The following is a 14,351-nucleotide window of genomic DNA, read 5'->3' as shown; positions in this document are numbered from 1 at the left end:
ATGCTTGTTTTTGTCTTAATAAACCCTGGCTTATTAAGATGAGATCATTCTGTCTAGACTTGCATGTAAAAAGGAAAAATTAGTATTTTTATTTAGGCACATGGAATCATGTTAATGACTTGATCGACTTAAAAACACAGTAGTGGCTTCCTTAGTTTCTGTAGGATTACATACATAGCTCAATATGCATGGGTGCGTGTGTTGGGGGGGTGCATTTCACATTTTTTTTTACTACTGTCTAGGGTTTTTAATTACTGTAAAAGAAGACTTGAAAGGAACGGAGACCTTATACAGTGGGGGTGGGGAACCTGTAGTCTTCCACGTGTTGCTGGATTCCAGCTCCCATCATCCCTGAGCATTGGTCCATGCTGGCTGGGGCTGATGAAAGTTGGAGTCCAACCACATCTGGAGAGCCACAGGTTCCACTCCCCTGCTGTAGGGCAGCCATGGGGAATCTCCAGTCCTCAAGGTCCTCCAGTCTGGCCTGCAAGCACCTCCTGGCTGAGCACACTCCCTTTCTGTAAACTCCCTTATCTTTCTTTGTTCTGTTTTTACCTTTTACTTTCATGCTGCTGGAACATGGTGTGTTTGATCCATGTGTTCTGGCTTCATTTGTCCTCTTCGTGACCTTTTGGTCACTTCCAAGGTGCTTCAGAGCCCTTTGGGATTCTCTGTAGTGTGGAGGTGGGCAACTTATGGCCCTCCCGATGTTTTTGCCCTACAACTCCCATGATCCCTCACCACTGGCTATGCTGGCTAGGGCTGATGGGAGTTATAGGCCAAAACATTTGGAGGGTCACAAGTTGCCCACGCCTGCTGCAGTGCTCTGGGAGTCCTAGAAGTTTAAACCTCCCATGTTGGAAATGAAGACTGGGACCTCTCTACAACTCAGTTAATCATGCATTGGGTGGAGAAGTTCAATCCTCTCCACTCAGTGTACCCTGATGGGGATTAAAATGCCCCCTCCTCAGCTGATCTATGTGGATCAGCTGGAAAGAGGGGGATAAGAAATACTCCCTTTCCCCAATGGTCTCCCCACCCCTGCTGTAGAGGTTAAAGGGAATGAGAAGAAGTAATATAAAAAGAAATTAAGACTACAGTCGTGTACCTGCTTACCTAGGAGTAAACCTGATTTAATTCAATGACTTACTTCTGAGTAGACATATATTGGGTTGCAATATTGGTTTTTATAAATGGGAGTTTGAAATCACATTGACTTCAGTGTGACAGTTTCACACCTGCTTAAATCTATCCAATTGACATCAAGAGGATTTGAAGGTGCTCATCTTTTCCTTGATTATGTACACACTTTGGACCACCAAGCAGAATTTATGGAATTCTCCATGGAATTTCCAGCCAGATTTTGTTTTCACAGAGCAGTATTCTGTCTACAATGGCAATATGGGAGAGTGATAGTGCTCTTATGTAGCTTCCATTCATTTCAATGGGGGCTGCATAAGAAAATGTCCTGGCAGATTATGCCCATGGTTCTGACATACTAGCAGGAGTGTCCAAAAAGGGGAGGGGGGATGACACATTTTTCCCCACGATATTGATCCAAAGAACTAAGGGCGCAGTCCTATGCATGTTTAGACAGAACAAAGTCCTACAACTCCCAGCACTCCCCAGCCAGCCTTGGTTGCTGGGAAATGCTGGGAGCTGTAAGACTTTGTTCTGTTGAAACATGTGTAGGATTGTGCCCTAAACTGACTAACTTCAGATGTTGGACAAACAAGAGTAACAAGTAATGGCCATCACAAAATACTTAAGTAGCTTTGTTGCCAATCTCAGCAAATAATTGGAGAAGCCTTGGAGAAGTCTGTGGTTATGGTACATGAAGAAATGCTTTCATTGTCACAGCAGAAGCTTGTCTCTTAAGGGAGCAATCCTATGGCCGCTAGACAGCAGCTAGACGGCCATAGGATATCCTGTTTTCCGGGAACTGACCTCAGAGCCTGCGCTCCAAGGTCGGTTCCCAAAGAACCGACCTCCCCACACTTCTGCACTGCCTCCAAGGCAGCAGAACAGCCCCGTGCTCTGCACTCGCAAGAGGGGCGCGAGTGGCCGAAAAGGGGCGTTCCTGGGGGCGTTCCAGAGCTGGGAGGGCAGAAATGCCTGTATGACACATCCAATGTCTTGTACAGCAGCCTCCTCCCCTTCTCAGCTGTCCTGTGGCTAGACAGCCGCAATCAGCTGTCTAGCCGAAAATGCAGGGCAGGAGAAGCGCAGAGGGAATGATCCGCTCCTTGCTTCTCCTGCCCTGCATTGGATAGGTGGTCACCTCCAAGTTCAGAGCTGGCTACCTATCTGAATAGGATTGCGCCCTTAAGTCTGTGAACAAAGGACTAGATCCAAAGAACAGTGCAACTAATTCTGTGTGTCCAAAAGAGCTTTGGATTTGTTTTCTATAACAAGAGTTCTCCCCTCCATTATGCCACCCAACAAAGAGAAAGGAGGGTGGGTGGGAAATGTCACCCTTTCATGCCCAAGCCCTTGGGTGTATTTAAAATGGTTCTTGGGATCCTAGCCAAAGTTGCTGGGACAGTCAAATCCAGGCCCTCAACACTGGCATGAAACTCCTTTAAATTATATTCAAGGCACCATGGCTGGCTTTGCTTAGCCAGCTTGCTGAAATAACATTTTACCTCAGAGGATGATAATGGTATGTTTGCCTTGTTCCAAGGTTATCTTCTGCAGTGGCTGTCTGGGTATCTCTTTAACTTGATGAAGGCATCTTGGCAGCTTGCCATCAAGACCTTTTATCCCAAAAATAAGAAGTGTGGTTTAAAACACATACAAAGAGACCATGTAATCACCACTGGTTACCAAGTAGCACAAACAAAGAAGGTAGGAGCCATAGGCCTTATTTGTGACTTGTGACCATAGAACACATTGATAGCAGGGTGGCCACATGTTCTCTTTTAAAGAGGACTGTCCTCCATTTGAAGCACTGGCAGAGGACAGTCCTCTGTTTGAAGGCATCCTCCATTTGAAGGGCTGTCCAGTCCAAGTCCAGTTTAAAGCTAAAGAACCACAAGAACTGTTGCCCATCACCTGTTAGCAACTGAACAGCAGATTGAGCAGGCAGGCACACAGGCCACCTAGTCACAGTCTCCCACACTATCATGAGATGGACTGCGTTTCTATTTAAATTACAACCTTTCTTTCGAGATGTGCATCTACACATATAAATTAGCATATGCAAATGTTATGCAAATCTCTGTCCTCTTTTTTTGGTGATACATTTCCCTTTTGTGGGGAGATTCATAAGTGGCCACCATAATTGATAATGAAAACTATGACAACTCAGTGCTCACTGTCAGCATGCTGCAAGCATGATATTGGAATGCACACATTTACACCAATGGAAATCACACCGGGAGTGCTTCCAGATGAGGCTTTTCTTGCGCTACTGCCCTGCTTCATTCATGGAATTTTACAGGAGGTCCAAATGATGACATCTTCCACTCATAAACCTGCCATGTTTTCCCACCACTTCTTTCATCTTTTATTTTACTGCAGACAATCCATTAAGAAGGAAAGGATGGAATTGCTGCACAGTGCCTTCTAATTGGTAGCACTAGAAACCCTCGGTCTGGAAGCACCCTTGTTGCATACTGCAAGGCAGGACTTTTCCTTTCCCATGGTCAACAACTGGGAAGCTGGTAATACTCATGTTCTTAAAGTCCATGCCTCCGTGTCGGTGCTTTCCCTGCACTGCATTGGGGCACAGGGTACTAGAGACATGTAAGTGCATGCTGAGTAAATAATTTCCAATGCAATTACACAAATCAATCCAACACCCAGTTTACAGTACAAGAGAAAATCACTCTCTAATGGTCTCCAAGGCCCCATAAAAAACAGAAGTAGATATAGATTTGTGCTTTGGTTGGCTGCCGGGATAAAAGGCACTGCTTTAGCCACTTAATCTCCATTAAAAAAAAACAACACTCTGGGAAAGTTCCTCTAGACTGTGGAAAGAAGGACAATCAGAATGAAATACCAGAGACTTCATCCATATTGATGATAACCTGCTCTGTCAACCGTGAGCCGTTCCTCATAATGACAGGCACATAGTTTTGGCCCTGCAAAGCCAGCAGCTCCCCTGCAAGCTTTCTAACGGTAATGGAAAAAGCAAGCAACAGCCCAAAGGAACTCCATTATTACAAACATGCCATGGTGGCCACTAGAATTTAAATCTGCCAAATGTTTTAAAAACTAGCCCACTTTTACAGGGCTGGATTATATGTAGCATTTGACAGTTGTATATACAACCGTCTATTATTAACAACTTGATCTCCCTGCCATCATAAATAAGGAGAACCCCCTGCAGGTACCTCAGGCAATAAGCAGGCAAAACCCCACACACCAAACAAAAAGGCAAGCCAAAGCATCTGGGCGCTTCACAAAACCTTGCTGCATCTCCCCAAACATGCTGAAATTTAATATGCCATTAGACCAGCGGTTTTGAACCCCTTTCGGCCCAAAAGCCAAATTCAATTTTAGAGAAGCTCTCGGAGGCCACGTTCCAGTGGTGGGCGGGTAGAAGGGGCGGAGCCAATATGTATTTTTATTTTGGCTTAAAGCTTCTTGTTGCCAGTAATTAAGCCTTAGAGGAGGCATTTCAACTTTTAGAATGGGAAAAAAACTGCAGAAAAGTTGTAAAACCACCAAATAATCAGCAGTTGGAGGGATGGGGTGGGTCCAGGGAAAGGGGGGCCATGGCCATCTGGGGAAGCCCAGAAGGCTGGACTGGGATCCCAGGTTGGCCACGTTTGTCTCACAGGCCTGAGAGTCACAGGTGCCATCCCTGCAGTAGACTGAGGCCTGCAACCAGCGATTTGGTTGCTTAGTTCAAAGGAATGTGTGAACTTCATCCTTCTCACCTCTGCTGCTCTTGGCCCATTTTATCTCCAAATGTTGCCTCCTCTTTCAGACCTTTCCCATCTAGTCTTCTCTTGTTCCCCTCATTGGTCTGGAGCCTCCCTCTTCTAGCTGTCCTTTCTTAGGCCCTGCTGCTTCCTTCAGTCTACAGCCTTCTGGGGCATCTGCCCCTTCTTTTGTTCCCTCTCCAGAGCCTTCTATGGGGCTCCTTCACACCGGGCTTTTATCCTGAGATTGAGATTGCTCCTTCACGGAACTTTGCGGGCTCTTTACACAACGCCGTGGTCCTGCCATGCCCCTCCTGCACTAAATGCCCTTTGTTCCATTTTTAAATAGATCGCAGAGAATGAACTATCAAATTACCCCGTTGTGTTCTGCTTCAGTTTCCTCCATGAAAAGAGGAAAAGTGGCAAGAAGAGGAGTGAGATCAGTGAAGGACAATGGAAGACTCAGATATGGGGAGAAGGAGGGGGAACGGGGTGGGGGGAAAGGAAGCATGTGAAAAGGGAGTTGTGATCCTGCATTTGAAACAGAAGCAGAAAGCCCCGCTTTAAATGCAGGATTTTAGGCTGGTGTAGAAATGCCCTATATCCCCCCAGCAATCTGTATGAGCTGGGTAGCTCAACCAATGGCTGGCAGAGAACCCTTGGATCAGAACAGCTCAGCCAATGGCAACCAGAGACTTTCGGGCTTCCCTGCCAGTCTCTGCCAGGAACTTTACCACCACCACCACTACCACCACCAAGTAACATATTGCTTGATTCTACACCATAGTTTATGGCACACAGAAATTTGTGCGTATGTACAAACACTTGACAACACAGAGGCTCAGGAAGCCATGAGGTTAATTCCCAAACCCCTAAAAGCAACTAGATTAGTCACCACACCTGCTCAGTGCTAAAGCACCTGCTGCTAAATGCATGTCTACAAATTGTATTTTGCAGAGCTCTGATAGACTGATTAATCACATTCAGGGCTTGAAAGCCTCAAGGGCTGATCCAAGACTCCCCCCACCCCACCCCCACCAGCCAAGTTAAGGGCCATAGTACCCAAGGCATGTTATTTTGGCATCTGAAGCAGAACATCCCACAAGCACCTCTCCCCTTCATCAAAATGCAATCATCCTAAATGAAAGCACAAACAACCTGATGCCCTTTCATGACACCCCAAATCACCTACCTGCAGCAGATGCCTCACTCTGCCTCATGGTAGGGTCAGCACCTACCTAGCACCTATACATAGCCACACAGATCCTTAAGTCTAGCAGTTCCTAGTACCCTAGTGGTAGCATGGAGGCAGCACAGATGGTACAGCCCAGACAGGGGAAGGAAATCCAATACTCCATACAATAATGGCACCTTGTTTTGAAGGGCATTGCTTTCCATTCCTTATGCATTCAGTTTTGGGGCATCTCTACACCAGCCTAAAATCCTGCATTTAAAACAGGGCTTTCTGCTTCCATTTTAAATGCAGGATCACAACTCCCTTTTTCACATGCTTCCTTTTCTCCCACCCCCTTCCCCCTCCTTCTCCCCGTATCTGAGTCTTCCATTATCTTTCACTGATCTGGCTTTTCCTCTTATCACAGAGGAAACTGAAGCGGAACACAACAGGGTAATTTGATAGCTCATTATCTGCGATCTATTTAAAAACAGAACAAAGGGCATTTTGTGCAGGAGATGCCCTGGAGTGTCACAGCATCATGTAAAGAGCCCGCAAAGTTCCATGGAGAAGCAATTTCAATTGCAGGATAAAAGCTCAGTGAGAAAGACCCCAACCAGAAACTACAGGAGGCGTAGAACGCCCTTACTTGAATTGGTGCCCATACATAAATTTGAATCCATACCAATCTAAGATATTTGGTTCCTGAGATGGAACATAATAAAAACTTAACACCTGACACACTTTTGTTACCCTTTCCTGGTGCCCAACATGATACCTGAGGCAATAGCCTCTGGGCCAAAACCAGATGAGATGGTGGCAGAACCTGACAGATTCCTATAAAGATTCCTATGAAGATTCCTATAAAGTGTACTATACAGTTGTACTTTAAAGTTCCTTTAAAGTACAACATAGATGGGCAGGAGGGAAGAGATGGAGCCTTCCCCCACCTGTACTTTCCTCCCTAAAATTGCTTCTCCCAGGTTTTGTTCTCCCAGCGGCAGTCTCTTCCTGGGGCAAAGCCTAGTAGAAGAAAAATGGGGGGCGGGGATGATTTGGAAAGGAGAACTGCAGGCAGGGAACACATTCAGCACTGCCTTGGGGGTTGGACTTGACGGTCTTATAGGCCCCCCTTCCAACCCTACTATTCTATGATTCCCACCCAGTGCAGCCCAGCCAAGCCCTTTCGTTTATGAGATTTGGTGGCAATTCTGATTCTGACACACTAGCTGTCACTAGTTTCTGATTCTGACACACTATTCTGATTCTGCCACACTAGCTTTCATTCATCTAGCTTAGTTTGACACTCACTCTGTTAGATCTATGGCCCAAACCATGTGCAATAGGAGCCATCACTCACCTCCTCTTCGTTTCAATGAAGGTTGTGCAGGAGATGTTCACAGAAGGCTATGGCCAATGCTTGGAAAAGCAGAAAGCTGCTAAATATGATATATGCATTGGTAACCTCAAGACTGGACTATTGTAATGTGGAGCTGCTCTTCAGATTAGGTTGGAAATTGCAGGTAATGCAGAAGGCAGTGGCTTGATTGGTCAGTGAAGCTTCTTACCATGCACATATGACTCCTATGCTGAAAGCTCTGCATCGGCTGCCAGTTAGCTACTGAGTCATGTTCAAGGTGTTATTGCTCGTTTATAAAGCCCTGAACAGCTCAAGACCCGGCTATCTGAGAAACCACCTTCTTCTGTATAGGCCACCTTGGCCTTTACATTCTGAGGGGGAAGGCTTGCTGACCATACCATGGCCTGCTGAAACTCAACTTGCTGCGGTGGGATGGAGGGCCTTCTCAACTGTGGCGCACACTATGTGGAATTATATCCCTATCATGATCAGGCGGGCTCCTAGTGTGGAGTGTTTCCACTGATAACTGAAGACACATTTGTTTGTCCAGGCATTTCCCTGACCGCTAGTATTGTCAGCATCCCCTAGGCATTTCAGCTGAGATAAAACAATGATGACATTGTTTTATTACTTTAATGATTACTTTTATTGTATTTTATCATGATTTTATACTATAAACCACTTTGGTTTTTTTTTAAGAAATTAAAAGTGGTATAGACATTTTAAAAAATAAATAAATGTAATCCTCCATAAGGACATGCATTGCAGTAGGAAAGAAAGAAAGAGAGAGAGAGAGAGAGAGAGGAAGGAAGGAAGGAAGGAAGGAAAGAAGAAAGAAAGAAAGAAAGAAAGAAAGAAAGAAAGAAAGAATTTCACCGGGGGATGCCACTCTTTGAACAAGAAAAGCTTAGCATTCCTGTACTGTTTCAAGGACAGTTTTGCTATCAATCATTTTGAGCCAAGGGGAATGTGGAAAGTGGCCAAGCTGGGTAACTCAGGCGGGGGTGGGGAGTAGTTACAAGAAGTTAATTTATAAAGTGTAGCTAGATTTACAAGAGACAGTAAACAAATGAGACAGCTCCTAAGAAAAATGTGAAGCAGAGTGAGGACATCGTAGATGGGGGATTTTCACTGGAGCCTTTGGGGATCCAATCAGACCTTTATGCTGCCAATGAATGCAAATGATAAATGAAATTAATTGGGCTTTCTTTAAGGCAGGATGACCTATCTGACTTTTGGAAGCCTATTCTGTCTACAAAGACAAGAAAATCCAAACAATGGATGGAGAAACTGAAGTATGTCCTTCGAAAAAAGGCCACCCCATGAAAACGCCAAATACCTTTGATTTACACCAATGGCCGCATAATACCCTCTAGACTACAATTGATTTCATTCCAGGAACAAGCAGCTTCGTAAAAACAAAAACAAACAAACAAAAACAGTCAATTTGACATAAATAGCTCTCTTTAAGTGTTTTTATTCAGAGGGAGGGCACTATGGAAATTTGATGTAGCCCATACACAGAAACTGGGTCAAGATCCTGCATCACATGAACCTATTCAGGTACAAGCCAACCAAACAAGCCAATCCTGTTTATGTTTATGCACAACTAATGAGTTCTAATTGCGCTCATTTCACATGCCAGCAAGGTTATGCTCAAAATCCTACAAGCTAGGCTTCAGCAGTACGTGAACCGAGAACTACCGGAAGTACAAGCTGGGTTTCGAAGAGGCAGAGGAACTAGAGATCAAATCGCCAACTTTCGCTGGATCATGGAGAAAGCAAGAGAATTCCAGAAAAATGTCTATTTCTGCTTCATTGACTACACTAAAGCCTTTGATTGTGTGGATCACAACAAATTGTGGCAAATTCTTAAAGAGATGGGAATACCAGACCACCTCACCTGTCTCCTGAGAAGCCCTATACAAGGGTCAAGAAGCAACAGTAAGAACCGGACATGGAACAACTGATTGGTTCAAAATTGGGAAAGGAGCACAACAAGGCTGTATATTGTTGCCCTGCTTATTTAATTTATATGCAGAGTGCATCATGAGAAACGCCGGGTTGGATGAATCACAGGTCAGAATTAAGATTGCTGGGAGAATTATCAACAACCTCAGATACGCAGACGATACTACCCTAATGGCAGAAAGCGAAGAGGATCTAAAGAGCCTCTTGTTGAGGGTGAAAGTGGAGAGTGCAAAAGCTGGTTTGAAACTCAACATTACAAAAATGAAGATCATGGCAACTGGCCCCATCATTTCCTGGCATATAGAAGGGGAAGAAATGGAAGCAGTGACAGATTGTATTTTCTTGGGCTCCAAGATCACCACAGACGGTGACTGTAGCCATGAAATTAAAAGACGCTTGCTCCTTGGGAGGAAAGCTATGGCAAACCTAGACAGCATAGTAAGAAGCAGAGACATCACCTTGCCAACAAAGGTCTGTACATCAAAGCTATGGTTTTCCCAGTAGTAACGTACGGCTGTGAGAGCTGGACTATAAGGAAGGCTGAGCACCAAAGTGATGCTTTCGAACTGTGGTGCTGGAGAAGACTCTTACGAGTCCCCTGGACTGCAAGGAGGTCAAATCAGTCAATCCTAAATGGAAATCAACCCTGACTGCTCATTGAAAGGACAGATACTGAAGCTGAAGCTCAAATACAGTCAGGACCAGAAATATTGGAACAAGGATAACAGTTTTGGCAGTTGGCCTCTGTACACCACCACATTGAAGTTGAAAGGAAACACACCCAGATGGGAGCAAAGTCAGGACTTTCAGCTGTAATTCAAGGGGGTTGACAAAAGTGGGGCACTAACCATTCAGGAAGGACAGCCAGTGGCATACACACACACACCCATCATTGGTGGCTCATAAGTAATGGAACGAATGGCTGACAAGCAGCTGCATGGCCGGGTGTGGCCTGTTTCCTGGGTACTCCATGACCAATCAAGCAGATAAAAGGCCTGGAGGTGGTTCTGAGTGTTACATTTGCATTTGGTAGCTGTTCACTGGCACTCCCAACATGAGGTCCAAAGAGGTGTCCATGCGAGTGCAGGAGGCCATCATTAGGCTGAGGAAACAAAATAAACCCATCGGAGAGATAGCAAAAACAGTGGGAGTGGCCAACACAACAGTTTGGAACGTCCTGAAAAAGAATTAACTGGCAAGCTCAGCAACAGCAAAAGGCCTGGCAGACCACGGAAGACAACTAAAGTGGATGACCACAGAATTCTGCTCATGGTGAAGAGGAACCCTTTCACAACATCTAGCCAGGTCAAGAATGCTCTTGAGGAGGTAGGCATGTCATTGTCAACATTTACAGTCAAGAGATGGCTTTATGAATGTAAATACAGAGGCTACACAACAAAGTGCAAACCACTGGTAATGCTCAAGAACCGAAAGGCCAGATTAGCCTTTGCCAGCAAACACCTAAAAAAGCCTGCCCGGTTCTAGAATAAGATTCTTTGGACTGATGAAACCAAGATTAACTTGTACCCGAATGATGGGAAGAAAAAAGTATGGAGAAGGAAAGGAACAGCTTATGATCCAAAGCATACCACATCATTTGTCAAACATGGTGGAGGCAGTGCTATGGCATGGGTGTGTATGGCTGCCAATGGAACCGGGTCACTGGTGTTTACTGATGACCTGACTGCTGATAAAAGCAGCAGGATGAATTCTGAAGTGTATAGGGCTATACTTTCTGCCCAGACTCTGCCGAATGCTGCCAAACTGATAGGACGCCACTTCATATTACAGATGGATGATGACCCAAAACATACAGCAAAAACTACCCAAGAGTTTCTCCAGGCAAACAAGTGGGATGTTCTGCAATGGCCAAGTCAGTCACCTGATCTCAACCCAATAGAGCATGTTTTTCACTTACTGAAGACAAGACTGAAGGCAGAAAGACCCACAAACAAGCAGCAGCTGAAGGCAGCTGCAGTAAAGGCCTGACAAAGCATCTTGAGGGAAGAAATTCAGCTTTTGGTCATGTCCATGGGTTCCAGACTTCAGGCAGTCATCGACTGCAAAGGATTTTCATCCAGGTATTAAAGGCGATCCTTAAGTTTGAAATGATGTTGGTTTGTTCCATTACTTATGAGCCACCAATGATGGGTGTGTGTATGTATGCCACTGGCTGTCCTTCCTGAATGGTTAGTGCCCCACTTTTGTCAAACCCCTTGAATTACAGCTGAAAGTCCTGACTTGGCTCCCATCTGGGTGTGTTTCCTTTCAACTTCAATGTGGTGGTGTACAGAGGCCAACTGCCAAAACAGTTATCCTTGTTCCAATATTTCTGGTCCTGGCTGTATTTTGGCCACCTAATGCGAAGAGAAAACTCACTGGAAAAGACCCTGATGTTGGGAAAGACTGAAGGCAAAAGGAGAAGGGGACAGCAGAGGATGAGATGGCTAAATAGCATCACCGATGCAATGAATATGAACTTGAGCACACTCTGGGAGAGAGTAGAGGACAGGAAGGCCTGGCGTGCTATGGTCCATGGGGTCACGAAGAGTTGGACACGACTTAACGACTGAACAACAACAATGAGTTCTATGAGTTACTCCCAGCTAAGTCAAAGTTAAGCATTTTGGAGTCCCACTGATTTTAGGGGGCAAGTTAAAACTGAAATCAATGAGATCAAAGTTCTTCATTTTAACTGGATCATACTGTCATGTTTTCCCCTGAAACTCTGAAAATCCTCAGTTGTAATGGCCAAACATTGCTCTGTATGTGTAAATGTTCTGGAAGTTTAGATACATCTGGAGAAAAGTTTTTCTACATTCCTAAGCGAGATGATGAAGCTATAAGCATTAGGTTCCTTTAAAAAACAAAACAAAACTCAGCAATAATTACATAGGTCCCAAGCTTGCTTTGCACTGGAAAGAAGGCAATACATTCAATTTACTGAAAACCCAGCTAATGTTGAAAGTGACACTATTGTTTTCATAAACCGTTTTGTGGCTAAGCAGTGCCATGAAATGCTGCCTAGAAATAGAAATGTCCTGGCAATCTCATAATAAAAACCACTGGGATAACTTAAACACATTCCAGGCAGGGGCTCTTGTGTTGTCATTGTAATTTTCTGCAAGTGGGGGAGGAAACTACATTAAACTAAATGAATATCAGATGCCAGAAGAACAGCTTATGGAGCAAAGTGCTTTTAAAAATAGCATAGCAAGGAACTAACCGAGCAATCCAAAGTGGAGAGCTCTACTAGGAGCCAGACCCATGGATGCAAAATCCACTGCATTCAAATCTCCCCTCGATACATGGAGGTGAGAGGCAGCCACTGGGAAAAGAAAAATGATGCAGGGATGTGACCGGCCACACTTACAGAATCCATAGGAATTATGCTGCCCACAACCAATCAGCCCATACTTACAACACACCCACAGCCACCAATCAGCTCCCACAATCCACTCTGCACACACTCTCTCATCAACATCACCACACACAATGGGGCTCTTTGCACCACATGCTGCAGCTCAAAGTGGCTTAATTAACTCTTGCATAACCCTAGAATAGGCCATGGGCTATGCGAGGGTTGTTTGATCCATAGGGAAAATGGGGATTTAATTGTGAAAGTGAAAGAAAGTGCTGTTTCTACTTGTGTATTTCTATTATTCCACTATACCACAGTGCCACTTAGAGGTTATGTGGCAGAAAAGCAGGAAAGGAAACCGTCCTCATGGAGTGCTCGGATCTCAATTCTGTGATAAAATCTGAAGTACATATAGCAGATTAATAGCCAATTAACAGCCTTGTGTAGAAAAGCTCACTCACTGCCTAATGATCAGACAAGGGGCCTGCATAATCAGTTGCAAGCCGGTCCCTCCTGTGGTATAACATAGTAATGTAGCCCACCACATGTCCAGGTTTGATTCCCACATAGGGATGGGCGAGAATTTCATTTCAGTTCATTTTTTACAAGAATTTACCAACATTCTCTTCATATTCAGGACTGAAAGAAATTGAGATTTTAAATGCAAGAGAAACCAAAACTGACAGATTTGTCCATTTGTAACCTCACATGAAGCCTTGGTTCATCTTTTTGCCCCCAACCTAGTTCACCTGACAAGTACACAGAGCCCCCAGAGACGCTATCTCCCTCTGCCAAGTGAGACCTAAGCAAGAAAGGCACTTTCTTTGTCATGTCTCTAATTACTCCAATGGTCTAGGAAGTGCAGAAGCCCTTGCACTAGTCAAAGAATGCGGCACTTCTGGTTTTGCAGCCAGAAAAAAGTGGCAGTTGCACCAAAACCCAGAAACTATGCAGAAGGCAAAGCTGATAAGGTGCAGCCCTTGTTTAATAAACAATCCTAACATGTTTCAGTGTTCTTCATCAAGGGAACCTATGAGTCAGGAATTATTAAATAATGATGGCACTTTATTGGCTTTGCCTACGCATTCTTTCTCACTCCCAGTTTCACTACACTATAAATGTGCAAATTCCCCGTTACCGCAATCCGATATATCTCTAAACCTAAGAAACAAGAAGGAGGGATTAAAACATGGTGGCAGAATTTCCTTTTGGCTAAGAAACGTCGGTCTGTGGGTGAGCTGATCCCCCACATTTATAGTGCAATCCTAGGAATGTCTACTCAGAAGTAAGCCTCATTATATTTAATGGGGCTTACTCCAAGGTAAGTATGTCTAGGATTACAGCCTTAACGTTTTGCAACATTTTATGTCTTCTTTTGTATATAAGACTTTTTAAGCCACATTTTTGGCCTTAAAAGGGATTAGACAAATTCATGGAGGATAAAGCTATCAATGGCTACTGGTCACAATGGCTGTATGCTGCCTCCAGTACCAGGGGCACTATGCTTCTGAATTATTGCTATGCCAAAGTATTCATTACCGCTTTATTCCAGCACATTGCTGAGAGGGGTGAGTGAACCATCCCTAAATTTTGTATCATTTTCCCTGGGGGCAG

General features: G+C 44.5%; 1 protein-coding gene across 2 annotated transcripts in view; it reads right to left on the bottom strand.

Annotated features, from left to right (window-relative positions):
* Positions 1-14,351, bottom strand: part of SHROOM1 (shroom family member 1) — a 68,067-nt gene that overhangs the window by 26,898 nt on the left and 26,818 nt on the right. The window contains exon 2 of one of the 2 annotated variants that reach the window (XM_084838821.1): positions 2,646-2,756. The exons of the other annotated variant lie outside the window; for it this stretch is intronic. The gene's annotated coding sequence lies outside the window, so the exon portion shown is untranslated. The remainder of the gene's footprint in view (positions 1-2,645; positions 2,757-14,351) is intronic. 2 annotated transcript variants of the gene reach the window in all.

This window comes from Heloderma suspectum, chromosome 2 (genome assembly GCF_057233095.1).
Source record: "Heloderma suspectum isolate Gila_16-S chromosome 2, 16-S_ref, whole genome shotgun sequence".
NCBI classification, from domain to species: domain Eukaryota; kingdom Metazoa; phylum Chordata; class Lepidosauria; order Squamata; family Helodermatidae; genus Heloderma; species Heloderma suspectum.
The sequence above is the reverse complement of the archived record's forward strand: the minus strand, read 5'-3'. Positions and strand labels throughout refer to the sequence as shown.